Source organism: Pipistrellus hanaki (assembly GCF_964339955.1).
Source record: "Pipistrellus hanaki genome assembly, chromosome: 5".
Taxonomy (NCBI): Eukaryota; Metazoa; Chordata; class Mammalia; order Chiroptera; family Vespertilionidae; genus Pipistrellus; species Pipistrellus hanaki.
In genome coordinates, this window is record NC_140507.1 from 44739285 (window position 1) to 44756641 (window position 17357).

At 38.5% G+C, this 17357-nt stretch overlaps 1 long non-coding RNA gene across 1 annotated transcript in view; it reads right to left on the reverse strand.

Annotated features, from left to right (window-relative positions):
- The window catches only part of LOC311622851, a 141491-nt gene that overhangs the window by 107049 nt on the left and 17085 nt on the right, over window positions 1-17357 (reverse strand). Inside the window, exon 2 of the long non-coding RNA XR_014795039.1 lies at window positions 12099-12175. This is a non-coding gene — a long non-coding RNA (uncharacterized lncRNA). The remainder of the gene's footprint in view (window positions 1-12098; window positions 12176-17357) is intronic.

The following is a 17357-nucleotide window of genomic DNA, read 5'->3' on the forward strand; positions in this document are numbered from 1 at the left end:
CGTAGGATGATATCAAGGGTGAGCATAGAGACCTTAAACTCCACAACCCAATTTACTGCACAGTGGATTTTATCTCCATTTTGGACAGACTATGAAATGCTCCCCCTCCTCCCGATGAACCTGGACATCTGTTGGTGGCAGCACTGTGGTGAGGTTAAGGGGGTGGCTCAGGGTCAGTGTCTGAGTTCATTCTTTCTCCACCTCAATTGTGAGATTGTGGGCTGGTTACTTAAACTCGTTATTCCTTTGATTCCTTATCTGGGAAATTGGGACAGTATCTCTTATCATGGTGGGGGATGAGAGGATGGGGTAAAGATCTTAGAACAATGCCTGGTAGGTAGTAAGCCATCAATAAATGTTAGTGATCATTTTCAGTAGCAATAAAATATTTTTCTGTCACCTCAAATACCCCATGAAGATGTATCTTTAGAATGCTTCAATGAGAAAATGTGCTTTGCTTTAAAAAAAAATTGTTTGGCAAACATTTTAGGAAACACACTGTAAGTGAGAAACAGCTCTTTAGCATTCTAGCAAATATGAATTGGAATTTACTTGTAAATAATAAAAATGCCAATTTTTTTTTTTTTTAAAGTTAAAAAAATTAGGCCAAAACCGATTTGGCTCAATGGATAGAGTGTCGGCTTGGGGACTGAAAGGTCCCGGGTTCGATTCCGGTCAAGGGCATGTACCTTGGTTGCGGGCATATCCCCAGTAGGGGGTGTGCAAGAGGCAGCTGATCGATGACTCTCTCATCGATGTTTCTAGCTCTCTATCTCTCTCTCTTCCTCTCTGTACAAAATCAATAAAATATATTTAAAAAAAATTATTTTATTTGTTTGACATGTACACAGGATATGATTTATTTTTTTATTTTTTTTATTTTTTTTTTCCTCATAAGACTTTATTTTACACATAGAAGAAGGCCTGTGTTCAAAGGCAAGTCACCACATACACAAACAACTTAGTAACAATCAAGTTCCAAATTTTAATGCTATTTTTAAATATATATATTTTATTGATTTTTTTTGACCCCCTCCCTCCCTCCCACACATCCCCTCCCTCCCCAGAGTTTTGTGTCCATTGGTTGCACTTATATGCATGTATACAAGTCCTTCGGTTGATCTATTATCTCCCCCAGATCTTCCTCCCCTCCCCGCTGTAATTTGACAGTCTACTTGTTGATATACTGTCTCTATATCTATCTTATGGTTCATCAGTTTATAATGTTCTTTATTATCCACAAATGAGTGAGGTCATGTGGTGTTTCTCTTTCATTGATTGGCTTATTGAAAATGCCAATTTTTTTTATTGCTTTCCCCACCTACACCAACTCAAGGAACATTTCTTGTGGCTTTTACCTAAAGACATGTCAGACCTAAAACGTGTGCAAATGTTTCTTGAAAGTCTTGGCGTGAGCCCTGAAGAGGGGGCATTTCCAATTTTGAGATGAGCCCTGAATTCAAAAGCTATGCACTTTCCAACACATAGATGATTGAAAAGACTTTCTCATTCACTGATCAGGCTTGGTAAAAGGAAAAACAGAAACTAAAAATACCCTTTGAGTTTGAGCTTAGGGACACTGCAAGCAAAGGAAACTCCAGATTTACATATGTGATTACATACTTATATATTTAATGAGTAGTTTGGAGAAAAATTATTCTGAAATCTAGAAATTTTTGTTGTCTCTTCTCATAAACTCACTGTTGTTATTACAAAGAGCAGAATGCTGCTTTGCTGATTTTTTTTTTATATATTCAAGATAATGATCACTAAACCGTCCAGGAATTTTGCAACCTATAGGAAAAACTACCATGAAAGAAATTCACTTGAAGGTCACATTAGCCTTCACATAATTTTCTGTAAAATTTAAATGACATTTTATATGTTAACTAAGTAAGGTGACATAATAAATGATAATCATTTAGGTTCTATTCCTCTCTTCCAGTTGTGATGTCCAGCTGCAGGGCTTCCTAGAAGACTTCTCACTAAGTCAGTCCTCATCTTTTTATGCCAGGGATTCTCATGTCAGTTGATTTGTCATAAATTGTTGCATTTCTATTTGAACAAATTAAGTAACAGTTACTAACCTGAAGCTTATCCTGCAAGCAAAAAGTGATCAAATTAGAAATGTAGATTTCAAACCTACCATATGAGCTACTGTGAAGAGTAATAAGAACAGAAAAATCATCTCTCTGATTACAAATCTGCCACCTGCACCTAAGAGCTAGGAGTCTTAGATCCACGGACCTGAGCTAGAATCCTGGGGAAACAGCCATTAAAGTCAAGACTCTCTTACTAATTTTCAAAGTAAAGCCAAGGATAAAAGCAATAAGTCATCATTTCATGAAATAAATGGGTCCCATTCTTTCTGTCTTTTTGTGATTCCAGTGCTTTCTGAGAATGAGAACTCAGCACCATAACAGGAGCCCTAAACATGAAAGAACAAAATACTCCACACAGTTCTCTCTTGGGTATGAATCCTAAGGAGGCAGAAAAGCAAAAGCAGCAGATGTAGATATTGACAGAGAAGCTGGCCAGATATTAGGTGGAGATACTGGTGTCAAGTGTAATAAGGAGCTGGTCTCAGAGGGCAATGAGATGACCATGGCCAGAGGGGTCCCTGGGCCGGAAATTCTGCATTACTGTGAATGCCCCTCCGATCCTGCAGAAGGCATGGCTCTGTGGCTGCTGAAATGATTCCCTGCCATTTTTATCTGCCATTTCAACCCCCTTATCACCAAATGGGTCTGAGTCCCTTGAACCCAAGAGAATCAAACACTAGACTAGACTTTCTATCAAGTATCTGAAGGCTAGGTGGCAATTCACTGCCCCTGTAATATGTTGGGACCCCTACATAAAGAACCTAGTTGCTCGACCCTAACAAATCTCCTGAAAAGAATATAAAATTCTTTCTTCTCAGCGAGTGGAATAATAAAAATGTAAATCTCTATTCTTCTCCTGGATATTAACAGACATTCCTTTTCTAGGAGGAAGCGACCTTTGGGTAATGGTACAAAGTGGTAGCCTGTGGCTTAAATACTGAAAAGGGAAGAGTGTAGCTGACACTGCCTAGCGCTGACTGTGAAGCTCCATGGGCTCTGCACATTCCCTAATCGAATCCCACAATAGCCCTTTGAGATAGGTGTTGTCTTAGCCCCTTTCTGTACTTCAGTGACTAACCAGAAGTCACACAGCAGTAAGTGGGATTCAAGCTCAGTTTTAACTCCAGAGCTTGGGCTCCTCACCAGTGTGCTGTAATAGGAGCAACTTTTAAAAACATCTAAGAGACAGGACATTTTCTGTTCCCAGAAGTGTCTTCCATTAGTAAGTCCAAGTAACTACTAGACCCTCTTTGGGCAGCAACTAGGTCCTCTCAGTGAGTCGCTGGTAACACCTGCACTGACTGGTGGGATGGTGGTGTTTTCTGGGCTTCAATAAATCACCTGTTGAACATTTTAACCTAGCTTTTTAGAGGTCTCTACCTGGTTCTCACTTTGTGCTTCAATTTCCCCCAGAAGAGAAAAGAAATGCCATGGTATCATTTTATTGCGCAGCAGCTTTAAGATATGAAGTTTCTATGACCCTATGTGGTGGTGAGACATTTACAAAAATAAGAGTATGAGTTCCACACCAGGTCTCGAACTGTGTTTCTCCACAATGGCATCGGACAGATCTCTGGAAAACTCATGCTAAAGGCATTATTTCCCCAACACTTATTCCTGTCAGCTTCTATATTATTGGCAGAAACACTAGAAAAATCACACATCTCTGCTCTTAGCACACTAGCACCGGCCCTTAGTCAACAGAACTGAACTGGGAAAATGTGGTAATTCTCTCAATTGTTCATTTTTGGGGGTATTTTCATTCAGATGCTTTCTGTGTTTCACATGATTCTTCTTCAACCCCTGTGGGAAGCGGGGTCAGAATAAGGACAGCTTTCCAAGTCAACAACCACTTCAGAAGGAGGAAATCCAGGGATTCACAAATACACTTATTCTTTAGTTGTTTGTAATGTAAATAACACTATATGTTTTCACAGGTATGTGTTTGCTTTTCCACGTGTCTTTGTAAGATGACAACTCCTTCTTAAGAGCTAAGCTGAGCCCTAAAAAACAAGCATATAGACCAAGAGGGGAGAACAGGGATTCTCAGGCAAGTGGGAGCAAAGGGAGCCAGTGAGGGGAGAGATAGTTTCAAGAATCACCTGGGAGATTCATTCAAACTGCCTTATCCCTACAATCTCTATCATTCCAAGTACTCCACCCCAGGAGGAATCATTACAATTGAGAACCCATTGAATCTCTTGGATGCATCAGAGAGGAAAAAAATCTTGAGTCACTAGAATCCAAAACATTTTAAACAAAACAGAACCATAGCCAGGTCATTGGGAATGGAAGCCTGTAGTAGCAGGTATGATTCTCAGTCCACAAATTAAGGTGTGCAAGCAATATTAAATCTCTATTTTCTAGAAATCTACTATATTGGACTTGGTGCTCCAATCTCTCCGTGCTCCTGAGAAAATAGGATCTCTGGCATTTTTGGAGCTGCCTCTCCACCTTCAAGGTCACCTCAGGTGTCCATCATACTCCGCAGTGTGTAGGTTATCTGTAGAGGTGGAGAACTCTGCTGTTTGTCACAAGTTTCTACTAAGACTCCCATTGTCTTTGGTCCTACGGGCTTTTCAGAACTGGTGGTACTTTATGCTTCCAAGTCACGCCTAAGATGGGACTCTCTTGTAAGGTGGCTTAGGGATCCTGTCTGCCTGGATCATGGATTCTGTGGCATCCTTGCTGCTGTGGTCCAGGGCCTTCCTTCATACCCAGTCCTGGTGCAGGAAACTTTTTTCTCATCTGAGAATGGCTCCTTTCCCTCCTGTTATCCTCTTTGCTTCTTATAAACCCTTATGCCCTTCCTTCTCTGCAAACCTTATAAGTTTTATGGACTCAGCAGGCTTCTGGAAACAAAACCTAGAAATTCTTGGAAGTTACCTTTTCTTTCTGTCCTACCACATCTACCCCCTTGAGGCAATGAAACACAGAATCAGCTCCACATTTGAGTAAGAGAAACATACAGAAAAGAAAAAATATATATAAAATAGTGACCCCCAAAATTATGCCATCACATTTTTGTACCCTCTTCATTGGTGATTCCCAGTTCTAGTTTCCAAATATACTTAGAAAGATGTTTTTTTTAGATTGTGGCAAAAGTCCTCCAAAACTTTAAAAATTGGGTTAATGCTGATGATATTTAAATTTTAAAACATAAATAATAGTTGTGATGAAAGGTCAGAGAATTAAAAGCTAAAAAAAAAGCATTATTTCCACCCTTACAATAAGCAAAAAGCTGGATAAACTTCAAATTAACAACTTTTCTCAAACCTATCAGGGAACTAATACAGAGTGGGGCAAAAGTGGGTTTACAGTTGTTTGTATGGAAAATAATACAATAACTAATAAATATCAATACAAGAATAAACTCTATGTTTTGTGTACTCACAACTGTAAACCTACTTTTGCCCAACCCTGTATTGCAGACAAACAACTACGGTACCTTAAATCCAAGAGAAAGACAAAGAAGGTCTGCAAAGAGAAACAAGATTCAAGCATTTGCTCATCTGGGACAGACATGGCTGAATCCCATTAAAAGCTAATAAGAAGATTAAACTGAAAACCTTTAAGGAATTGTTAAAGGCCAACTGTGGGCTAGCACCAAAGCATGAAGTCCCTGGGGGCTTCAAACATAGGAGGGTTCACACCCCCTAGCAGGTTTTCCCTCTGAGAACTCCAGGTGCTCACAGGGAAGACCAGGAAGAATCCCAAGAAAATGACCTGTAAGGTGCTAACTGGGGAAGAACAGCAGCCACTGCCCAAATCACCCCGAGACATCTCCTTTATGTCCCCCACCCAACAAAACCTTAATCTGCAGAGGGAAGGAAACCAAAACTGTACCCTCAGGGCACAGGGGAAACTGACTGCAGCTAGGAGAGAAGAATGGGGGAAGGGGAAGTTCTCCCACTGCGGGAGGAACAAGAATACTTGCCAGATCCAGCCCTATGCTGGAGAAGGGCCAGGAACACTTCAGACTCAGGTTTCCAGTGTCCAAGACTGAGGCTTCATGAGACTGTAAGAGGCCAATCCTCACCCATCTCTTACCACCATGCTAACAAGAGTTGCAGTGGAATATTGCTGAGAGAACTCGATTCAGACTCTGGCATGAGGTTAGCCCAACTGAAGACCCAAAAACCAAGAAGGGAAATGAAATCCAAGTGTCACTAGAGGAGTATGAAGCCTCTGGAGCAGTAAAGGTAACCATAGCAACAATAAACTTCCAGTCCAATTTCTGACTAGATTAACATAAACTGTCACATTAAAGCCTTGGCAGAAGGAAAGGCATGCTCATATCTTGGCATAAAAAATATTTACTTAGTATCTATTTTCCTATACAATATGCTCGCCTTTCAACAGAAAAAAACACATGGCATACAAAAGGCAAGAAGAAAAATAGTCTGGAAAAACAAAGCAATCCTCAAAAGTAGACTTGGACATATGTTGGGTTTCTCAGCCAGGGAATTTAAAATTACTATGATTAATATGTTAAAGGACCAAATGGAAAAAGTAAACAATATGCAAACTCAGATAATTTCGGTACAGAAATAGAAACAGTAAGAGAATCAAATGATAATGCTAGAAATAAAAAACTTAGTAACAGCTATGAAGAACATCTTTGACAGGCTTATCAGTAAACTTGATGTAGTCAAAGAAGCGACCAATGCAGTTGAATATAAGTGAATAATATTTACCCAAACTAAAAAACAAGGAGAAAAAAGAGTGAGAAAAAAATATAACAAAGTGTGGCACAATATCAAACAGTCTAACTCATGTGTAATTTAGAATCTCAGAAGTAGAAAAAATAAAGAATAAACAAAAATATATTCAAGAAACAATGGCTGAAAAATTTCTAAATTAGTAGCTAACACCCAATCACAGATCCAAGAAGCTCAAAGGACACCAAGAAGAATTAGAAACAAAACAAAACAAAGCAAATAACAAGACAAAACTAAAAGTAAAACACCAAGACATAACAATTACCAAGGCAACATCTTAAAGGAAGCCAGCAGTGAAAACACATTACCTACAAGGAATAATTACAACAGATTACTTGTGAGAAACTGTAAAATAGAATGATATTTTCAATGGGCAAAAGGGGGAGAAACATCAATCCTGAATTCTACACTCCCAAAAATGTCTTTCTAACATATAAAAACAATAAGACTTTTTCAGACAAACAAAAATGTAGGGACTTACTTACAAACAGATAACCTACATTATAAAAAATATTAAAGGAAGTTTTTAAAAGTAGAATATGATATATGCCAGATCTGCACCAAGAAATGAAGAGTGTCAGAAATAAAATAAATGAAGGTTTTATAAAATTATTTTTGTCTTGTTTTAATTGCTCTAAAAATAAGCGACTGGTTAAAGCAGCAATATTAACAATATATTGTGTGTTTATAGCATATATAAAAATGAAATGCATGAGAACAATTGCACATTAAAGGGAGAGATGAATTGGAAAGATACTGTTATAGGGTTCTTGAACTACATGTATAATATTATATTTGAAAATAGACTCAGATTTTATTTTTTTAATGTATATGGTAAACCCTAGGGCAATCATTTAAAAAGTTTTTAAATGTTGAATTAAACCCAGACAAAGCAGAAAAAGAGGTAAAAAGAAATAAAAACAAGTGAAACAAATAAAAAACAGTACGATAGTAGATTTTAATAACTTTATATTCATCTTTAATGTGAATGGAATAAACACACCAGTTAAAAGACAGATATGATCAGAATTAACTAAGAATAAACAAACAAACAAAAAAACACAACAAGCAACCAAGATCCAAGAATATGCAATCTATGAGGAACCCATTTTAAATACAAAGGCCTATTTAGGTTAAAAATCAAAGGATAGAGGAAGATTTACCATGAAAACACTAAAAAAATTTACATTAATTTTAGACCAAGTAGACTGCATAATAGCAAATATTATGTGATATAAAGAGAATATTATATTATATTCTCCAAGAAAATATAACCATCTTAAATGTGTATGCTCCCAACAATAACTTTAACCTACAAGAGACAAATACTGGTAGATCTTGCAGGAAAAATAGACAAATCTACAACTTTAGATGAAGACTTCAACAGTCCTCTCTCAGAAAAATGATAGAATGAGTAGGCAGAAAAATCAGTAAGGATATAGATGACCAGAGCAACACCATAAACCAATTTGTCCATGTGACATAGTATATAGTGCACTGAATCCAACTGCAGCAAAACACACATTCTTCTCAGGTGCATAGGGAGTATTCTCAGACATTAAAACCCTTAACAACTTAAAAGAATAGAAAATATACAGAGTATATTCTCAAATCACATGGAATTAAACTAGAAATTAATAACAGAAAGATATCTATCTGGTAAATCCCAAATATTTGAGAATTAAGCAATACATATCCAAATAATGCATGGGTCAAAGATTAAGCTGTCAGGGAAATGCAAAAATATTTGGAACTAAATGAAAACAAAAATACAACATATAAAAAATTTGTAGAATGTAGCCAAGGCATCTTTGGATGGAAATTTATAGCATTAAATGCTTATATGAGAAAAGAGCTATCAAAAGACCTATATTCAGTGACCTATTCCTTCACTTTAAGAAATTAAAGGGCAGTGAATTAAGTATAAAGTGAGCAAATGAAGGAAAATAATATAGAACAAAAATCAATGAAATGAAAAACAAAAAAGTACATAAAATTAACCCAAGATTATTATTTATTTATTTATTTATTTTACTAAGTCATAACATTGATAAGCCTCTGGTCAGGGTGACCAAGAAGAAGAGAAAGACACAATTTATCAATATCTGGAATGAAAGATGGGGCCTCATAACTGATTGCAACACATTAAAGCACAATAAGGAAATACTACAAACACCTCTATGTTCATAAATTCACCAACTTAGATAGACTGAACCATTTCCCCAAAAAGTCCAAACCACTAAAATTTACTCAAGATAAATTACTAGGGCGGTGGATACATGACTCTACGCATTTGTCAAGCTCCATATAACTATACACTACAAAGAATGAACTTTACTGTACGCACATTTAAAAAATATTTATGAAGATGCCAGGGAGATTCCAACAGGAAATGCAGAGTATAACTATTTGCTAAGTAGCAACTTTTAAGGAGTACCAAGAGTAGAGAAAAAAAATCAGCAATAAATGTAGTGACATCACTTCAAAAATGTTGGTGTATAACTTCTTCAGTTCTGTCCACTGGAATGGCTGAATGCTGTTGATTCAAGCTTCTGAAGAGCCAGGCCTGTGTTTGTCTCCCTCTGTAGGCCCAAGGGGTACATAGCACAGTGCTTTTCAAACTAGTGAGTAATAGACTGACCCCTTTTAACTCAAGGAGGAAAACCTTTTCTGGGCCCATTATGTTGATGTCTTTAATCAATTTGTCTTTAAGATATATATATATATATATATATATATATATATATATATATATATATATATATATATATTTATGCTGATAATTCTTTACAGCTGTGAAACCATAAAAAAATTAAAACTTCAAAATAAAACTGCAACCCAAAAAAAGCTTAAACATTAAACGGATGAAAACAAATCACTGCTCACAATGTGGCTGGGTCTTTTGAGGAGGGCAGGTCTGACTGCTGTAGGGACCACTGCCCTATTTTCTCTTCAAACAACTGCACAAACCTCATTTTTACAGGACACCTTGGCATCATATAAGTTGGCTCGAAGGGGTCGGGAATCACGTCCCACATTAACACCATCCTGACTACTACTGTACCCTGTTATAATTTTCCCATTCCCATCTGCACTGGCCTGCATTAAATAAAACTGAAGTCAGACTTGGTCCTTGTCCTCTGAGGAGCCTAAGTGTGAGGACATCACAGTGACAATGACACAGTTCGTCTATGTTTGTGGGGAAGAGATTCTACTGGCAATTTTGAGAGAAGGCTCTGCTGTCCTAGTCCCCAGTCTTTGCCTGCTTTAGAGGCTCTGACAAGAGGAAGGTGCAAACACCACCTCAGGTGGGATTTCAAAATCTCGCTCCACTACACTGATCTGTTTTGAACTATTTGGGGCTCCCTAAGGTTACAGAGATGCCTTCCACTGTGCTTTCAACACGGAAAAAAAAAATCATTGATAGGTGAGCAGCACTCACATCATCAGTTTAAATAGAAATTTTTAAAGCATCGTTTGAGACCTGATTCTGTTGATTACCTGTGATTTGGAGAAATTTGTGCCATAGCAATGAGTAGTCAAGTGTTAATTCTGAAGTAATTTTTGCCGTATTTCAATGGTGTGACCAGTTTTTGCTCGAGTCTGTAAGATAGCAAGTTGGGGGCTGACCTAGAGCTGCATCAGAAAAAAAAAAAAAAAAAAAAAAAAAAAAAAGGCCTTCTGTCTTATTTTCTGGAGTGCTGATAATGGCTCCTCGTTGGGCAGCTCAACAAACAAGATAGTCAAAGATCTCCCTGCTCTCCTCCAGGCCCCGCATGTGCCTCCAATACCATGCTTGAGAAACTGATACATATGTGGGCGGTGCAGCCAAATCCTGGCCACGACGCTGACCAGCTATTTTGTCCTCAGAGCAAATCACCAGTCCCTCTGTGCCTTCATTTTCGCACCAGTAAAGTAAGGCAATAGCGACGAGAGTCAAATGAGAAGATGAAGGGAATGTTCTGACAGAAATACTAGGGCAACACACTCTATAAATGTCAGCTGTTATTACTGTCACACTTAACACACTGGTTTGGAATCACCCGCCTCCTCTTTCCGCTTTAAACTCAACTGGTCCCTGAATTCTTGGAGGGCAGGGAACGCCACTTCCTCCCCTCTCTACTCAGAGTCCTGGGCACACAGCACTCAAGGTGTTTTGAAGAGAAGAGAAGGAATAGAATTGGAAAACTGTTCAAGAGAGAGCAAAGAGATTGCAGCCAAGCAAAGGCACAAAGATGAGTCCTTTTCACTTCAGAGTGGAGGACAGTTCATATCTTTGTGCCCCTTAGAGTCAGCCTCTAACACAACATATTTTCATCTCAGTTGCCACTTAACGAACCATTCCCCACAGGTACTTTGGGGTGGACAATGGTGGTGATTCTGTGATTCTCTGCTGCAAAATAGATCTGAATGCTAATAAGCAAACCAATATTTAAAAAGTCTTATCTATGTGTGGAAATGTTTTGATCTTGGTGTTGGATAAACATCATATATATATATATATATATATATATATATATATATATATATATATGTGTGTGTGTGTGTGTGTGTGTGTGTGTGTGTGTGTGTGTGTGATGTATATATCATCCAACCGGCCATCTATATATATAAAAGGCAAAATGACTGTCCAACCGACAACTAAGTATACGTGCATTGATCACCAGGGAGAAGATGCTCAACAGTGACTTTGCAGCAGCGGTTCACGGATGACGCACACTGGAACCAGAGAGGAGGGAGCCTGATCCCCGCAGGACAGGCTGAAGGACCCCACCTGCCGGAGGGAGCCCACTCAGTCTGCAGATGCCCTTCGAGCCCCAGTACTGCCCCAAGTGCAGCTGGTCAGGGTCAGACTGCAGGAGGTTGGCTCCAGGGTGTGTCTGGCCTGTCTTGCCCAGTTCTGCCCCACTGGCCACCTTCTAATTAATTTCCTTTCAATGTGCACGAAACCGTGCACCAGGCCTTTAGTATACCTATAATCTTATAATTTGCACACTTTACTATATAATGTTATACCTCAAGCCAAAATTTTGCAAAACCCTTTACTCATCAATAGCATTCAAGCTGATGTCTGTTTACAAAATCACCACTGCCACCTGGACAGTAAGTCCTTTCCTTGATATCATGGCATATAACCAGGGGAAATCTGTCATTCACTTTGATTAGGCAAAGTCAAGGCTTCAAAACACTTTGTTAAAAGCATTTAAAATTAAAGTTCACATAGTTAAACCACCAGAGGGCGCCAACACAGACAGAATAACAGGAACAGACTGACCTTAGTAAGCAAACGGTGAAGCTTTTCAGACAGGGACTGCAGAGTTTCCGCACAAGCAGGTATCAATATCTTGGTTCCTAGGAGGATATGTGAAAATTTACTGAAGTCAGATTTTATTCATGGCTTTATTTTTCTCCTCAACAGTAGACATTTTTTAATAATAAGAGGCAATTGACTTTGGAGGTGTTAACAATAATAAATACCTAGTAAGGTAATGGGCACAAAAATAAGGATAAGCTCTCCTTTGAAAAATATGTTACAGATAAAGAAGAATCATCAAATATAGAAGTAAGTGCTGGCAATTTTTCTCCTTAATGCAAGGATTAAATTTCTAAACGCATTTTGTGCCCACTGGAGATTAACAACAACAAAAAATATAGTTCCCATTGCATTGATGTAGGGCACCACGAGCATATATGCAAATTAGAAAAAGGTAGGTCTGGGGTGTGGGTTGGCCTGCACTGTATGGGGTGGATTTGAGGCCCCATCATCACCTTCCAGGGTGGTTGGAATGTGGACTTTGGACCTGGATTGCTTGGGAATAAGTCCAGCTCTGGCTCTTCCTGACTGTGGGTGTTGGGCAAATTATCTTGTCCATGTGTTTCTGTTTCCTTATAGAATTATTAAGGGGAACAATGAGATCATTATGGATAAAATACTTAGAATAGTGCTGAGCATAGAATAATCATTCAATAAATGCTAGCTATTATTATTAGCTACATATAATACAAGTAAAATTCTGTCATCACATCCCCCTTCATAGCTAATTGGCTGAAGTAATCCAATTTGCACAAATTTGTCAAAAATATCCAAATAGTTCCATGTGAAATTGCCCCTAAAGAAAGAGAACCTTTTATCCAGCAGAGGAATGCTTAGCCCTTACTTTAGAGATGCCAGTTTCTCTCCAGGAATCTACTGATTACACACATTTCAGATGTCATAATTGATACTCAGAGCCCTTAGAAATGTTTCCGGGACTATTGCTCAGAAAACACTCTGAAAGCCCACAGCAAGCACTGGCTTCCAATGTGCTTCATTATTGTGTTGGTATTTTGAGATCATGCCAAAGGGATTATGAGAATCCTGATTAGTTTACTAATTCTCCTCATTTTGTACTTTCTTTGACTCTGTTACCCCCAACACCCATTCATATGCACACATGCACACACACATTTATAACTCACATACCCATTTAAAAATGACAGATGATTTCTTACATAACCATATTAACTTTCGTGTTTATTCATTTGCATCTGTTTTAGGGAAGATTTGTATCACAATGAAGATTTGTATCCTTACCGTAACCTTCTTTCTAGCCTTATTAATTCTAGAAGACACAGTAGATATTATACAAGGTCCATTCTAGCCTTATTAATTCTATGACACATGGTAGACTAGTCTGATGTTAGCTTGTAATTGTAGAGCATTTTGTGAGTTAGGGTTCTTAATTCAATTTATTCATTCATATTATGGGGAAACAGGAAACCATTGATCTTTTTTTTTCTTGGTTGCATTTTTCTTTTTTTAATTTATTGATTTGAGAGAGAAAGAAGAGAAAGAGACATTGATGTTGTTTTGCTTATTATTTATGCCTTCATTGATTGATTCTTGTATGTGTCCTAACAAGGGATTGAACTCACAACCTTGGCATATCAGGACAATGCTAGAACCAGTTGAGCTACTCAGCCAGGGCCTGTCTTGATTTTCTTAACCTTTTTAAAAAGTAAAGTGAAATTTATAAACTTGCAGTTAATCATTATAAAGTATATGACTTAGTGACATTTAACCTACTCCCAGTATGGTTAAACAGCCACCTCTCCTGTTTAAAACACTTCATCATCCCATAAAAACACCCCATACACATTTAGTAATCATCCTACATTTCCTCTCCCCCCAGCTCGCTTTCTGCCTCTGTAGACCTGCCTATTCTGAATTTATCATATTAAAAAGGATAATAAAAAATGTGATTTTTTGTCTCTAACTTCTTTCACTTGCATCTGTTTTTATGTTTTCAGAGATCATATAATAATCTTTCATGTTTTCAGAGATCATATAATAATCTGGCCACTCAGTGTATACAGTTACTTTTTAAAAAAAAAAAAAAAAAAAAAAAAAAAAAAAAAAAAAAAAGCTCATATGATGGCCATGATCTCATGCCTTGTTAACCTCCAACTACAGGGAGTGTAATTGATGAGGGGACCCAGCTGCTGTGATCTGAAATCCATGTTTGCACAGAGGCCTCCCTTCCCACCAGCTGCTCTTAGCTAGTGACTAAGTGTTGCAAGAATGCTAAGGAAGGCCATTTCTGGGAGGCACAGGACTCCTCTATGTTCCACTCTGGCTCGAGTCAGAACTTCCTTAGTCCGAAGGACAAGCTAGACCTTCCACCCTGTTGTGTCTTTGCTCTGGGTCAGTCTTGCATCATGGCCTGAGGCTTTCCTAGCCTTTCCTGACTTCCTCCCTATTTCTTCTCTTAGTGTCTGATTCTTAGAGGACTTGGACTAACATAGTCTGGCATTCAAAGCTCTTTTAGATACTGCTTTAGCTCTCTTACATATGGCCTTAACCTATATTCTACCTTGGCTCCCAACCGTGCTAACGCTTTTCCAACTCTGAGCCTTTGCCCATGCCCCTTCACTGAGACAGCACTCACCACATGACCACGTATGCCTGTTGGATCCCATTTGTCATTGATTATGCATCTCATGTGTCACCTCTCAGTCTTTCAAGACCTGCCAGCCAGGGATACTCTTCCCTCCTGTAAACCTCCAGGACTCTTACCTTTGAGCTTTGGTATAAGCTTATTAACAGCAATAGCTATCCTTACTTTGAACCCTCCAAAGTCCCCAGCTTGTATAGAAAAAAACACTCAATATTTGTATAATGTAATTGGAAAATTAGGAGGAATTCTATTCTAGTGAATTTAATTTATAACATTCAGAATTTCCAATAGCTCACATCCATTTGGCTTGAGTGAATAAAACAACAGTGAACTTGAGTGAATAAAAGTATCCTATGTATCAAAGCACTTAGGGCAGAAGGTAGTAACTCAATTTTAATATTTGCTTAAATTTCATTATCAAATTTGGTTGTTTTTTCCCTCCAAAGAGGAATTACATGAAATCCTCAAATAGTTTTGAGTTTGTATATGAATGTGGACCAGGGGACCAAGAAACAGTTTAAAAGAATGCTACCTCCTCTAACAAAGGCACATTTCGCCCTAAAGGCTAGCAAGGCCAACATTCCGCCCCTTGGGCTCCTCCAGAAATAGGAAAGGGAGGCCCTGTCATTTTAATGACCTTTCACGGGGTAAGGTATATACACAGTAATAAGAGAAGGCATCGATGAGCTCAATCCATAGAGAATCTTTTTTCCTCACATATGTCTGACTATCTGAGGTTCGTATTGTGGCTGACATTTATCAGGTGCCTGTTACTCACTTTTAATCTTTACCACAGACCTCTCCTGGTATAGGACAGGAAATTGAGGCTCTGTGAACAAGTCATGCTGCTAGGTCACTGACCAAAATCCTTGTTTCTTGTAGGTGCTTAAAATAAATGCTAATCACATATAGTTCCATTTCTTCCCCCAGCCCCAGCCGGGTGCTTTTTTGTTTTTTTGTGGGTTTTTTTTTTTTGGCAATGTTCTTGGGCCATTCAGCCCGAGGAAATTGCCATGGGACTGAAAGCCAGGTTTCGCCTCTAGCCAGAGAACAGCACCAGTATCAGCTCAACAGCTGCAGGTAAAGATTGTGGCTTTTTCACCTGAGTCTCTAACCATTTCCAGTTAAGAACATAGCGCTCAGGTAGGACCTTCTCAGGTGGCAAGCAGGAAGAGGGTGGCTAGTGCAAGGATCAGATAGCACCTTCTTGGACGCTCATTTATTAATGATTTAACAAGGGCGATCACATGGGGAGACTGCCGTTTTTTCCCTGCCCTCACTTTCCTCACTGACAGACCTGAAAAGAGAACAAGATGGACGGGCCCAGCAAAGAGGAAGAGGAGGACAGCACCTTCACCAACATTCCTCTTGCAGACGACATAGGTAAGGGAGAACCTGGTGGATTCTGAAACATAGAATTCAGCAACTGCTCAGCCATTTTTTAAAAATATCAATTTTATTATTTTTATTACAATGGTAAAACATTCTCTTTGTAGAAAACTTGAAAAATATATAGCTACAAAAATAAGAGGGAAAAAAGCTTTTAAGGGCCATTTTTATTTTTCCTCTTAAATTAAGTGACTATTTTTTAAGTTCCTGTGGTTGAATTATACGTATTTTGAAAAAAAAATCAACACATAAAAATATAAAATGTTTATTTCCTAAAAGCTCAGGAAACATGACTTCAAAGTTGATACTAAAGCAACCTATGATATTATCATATTTTATTCAATTATAGTCTATTTCTTCTCTATTTTATAAAATAATTTTATTTCTGAAAAATAGAAATAGGTTGCAATTCACTTTCAGAATTGTTTAAGACATGCTGATCATATAAAATACTATTTTATATGGGTTTTAAGTAAGGACAAAGTTGCTGAATTCAACATGAGAGAAGGAAAAGGTGGGGGGTTGGGGAGAGATAGTAATAGTTGTAAAATGCTGATGGAAGGATAACTATCCCAGAGAAATTAATAATGCTGAATTGCACAATGATAGCTGGAAACACTTTAAACATATAAGTACTCATGTCAGGGGGTGTGGGGGTGGGAGTGAGGTGTGTGTGTGTGTGTGTGTGTGTGTGTGTGTGTGGTTGGCATTGTTTTGTATCCAGTTCCTTCAGCACAACCCTGTTAAGAAGCCAGAGCTGCAGCTAAACAATGGGGGTTACTGATTCTGATTAACAGGGAATAGAGCATGAATAGTTAACATCAATTGCTCTTTCATACAGCCACACTTTCCCACTTTCTACCTAAATGCTCAGATTCAAAAAGCTTCTTTCTAAATGGTGGACAGACTTAGCACAACTGCCAGCCAGCCAAGCTAAGCTGCCCCTCCTGGCACCGCACGAGCATGCTGGGGGCTTGGGAAATCAAAGAGGAGCATTCTCAGCTTTTATGAGGAGAGGAAAGACACAGGTTCGGGGCTGTTGGAGCAATTGGAGACCCTCAGCCTTAAGGTGTTTGCACCAGGGCGTTTTAGAAAATGACAGAGTTGCAGAAGGGAGTGAGGGAAGGAGAGGAGGGAAGATCAAGGGAAACCTGTGTCTTAGCTTCTGGAAGGCACATGAGAGGTGAACAATGAGGGTGCGTGTGGGG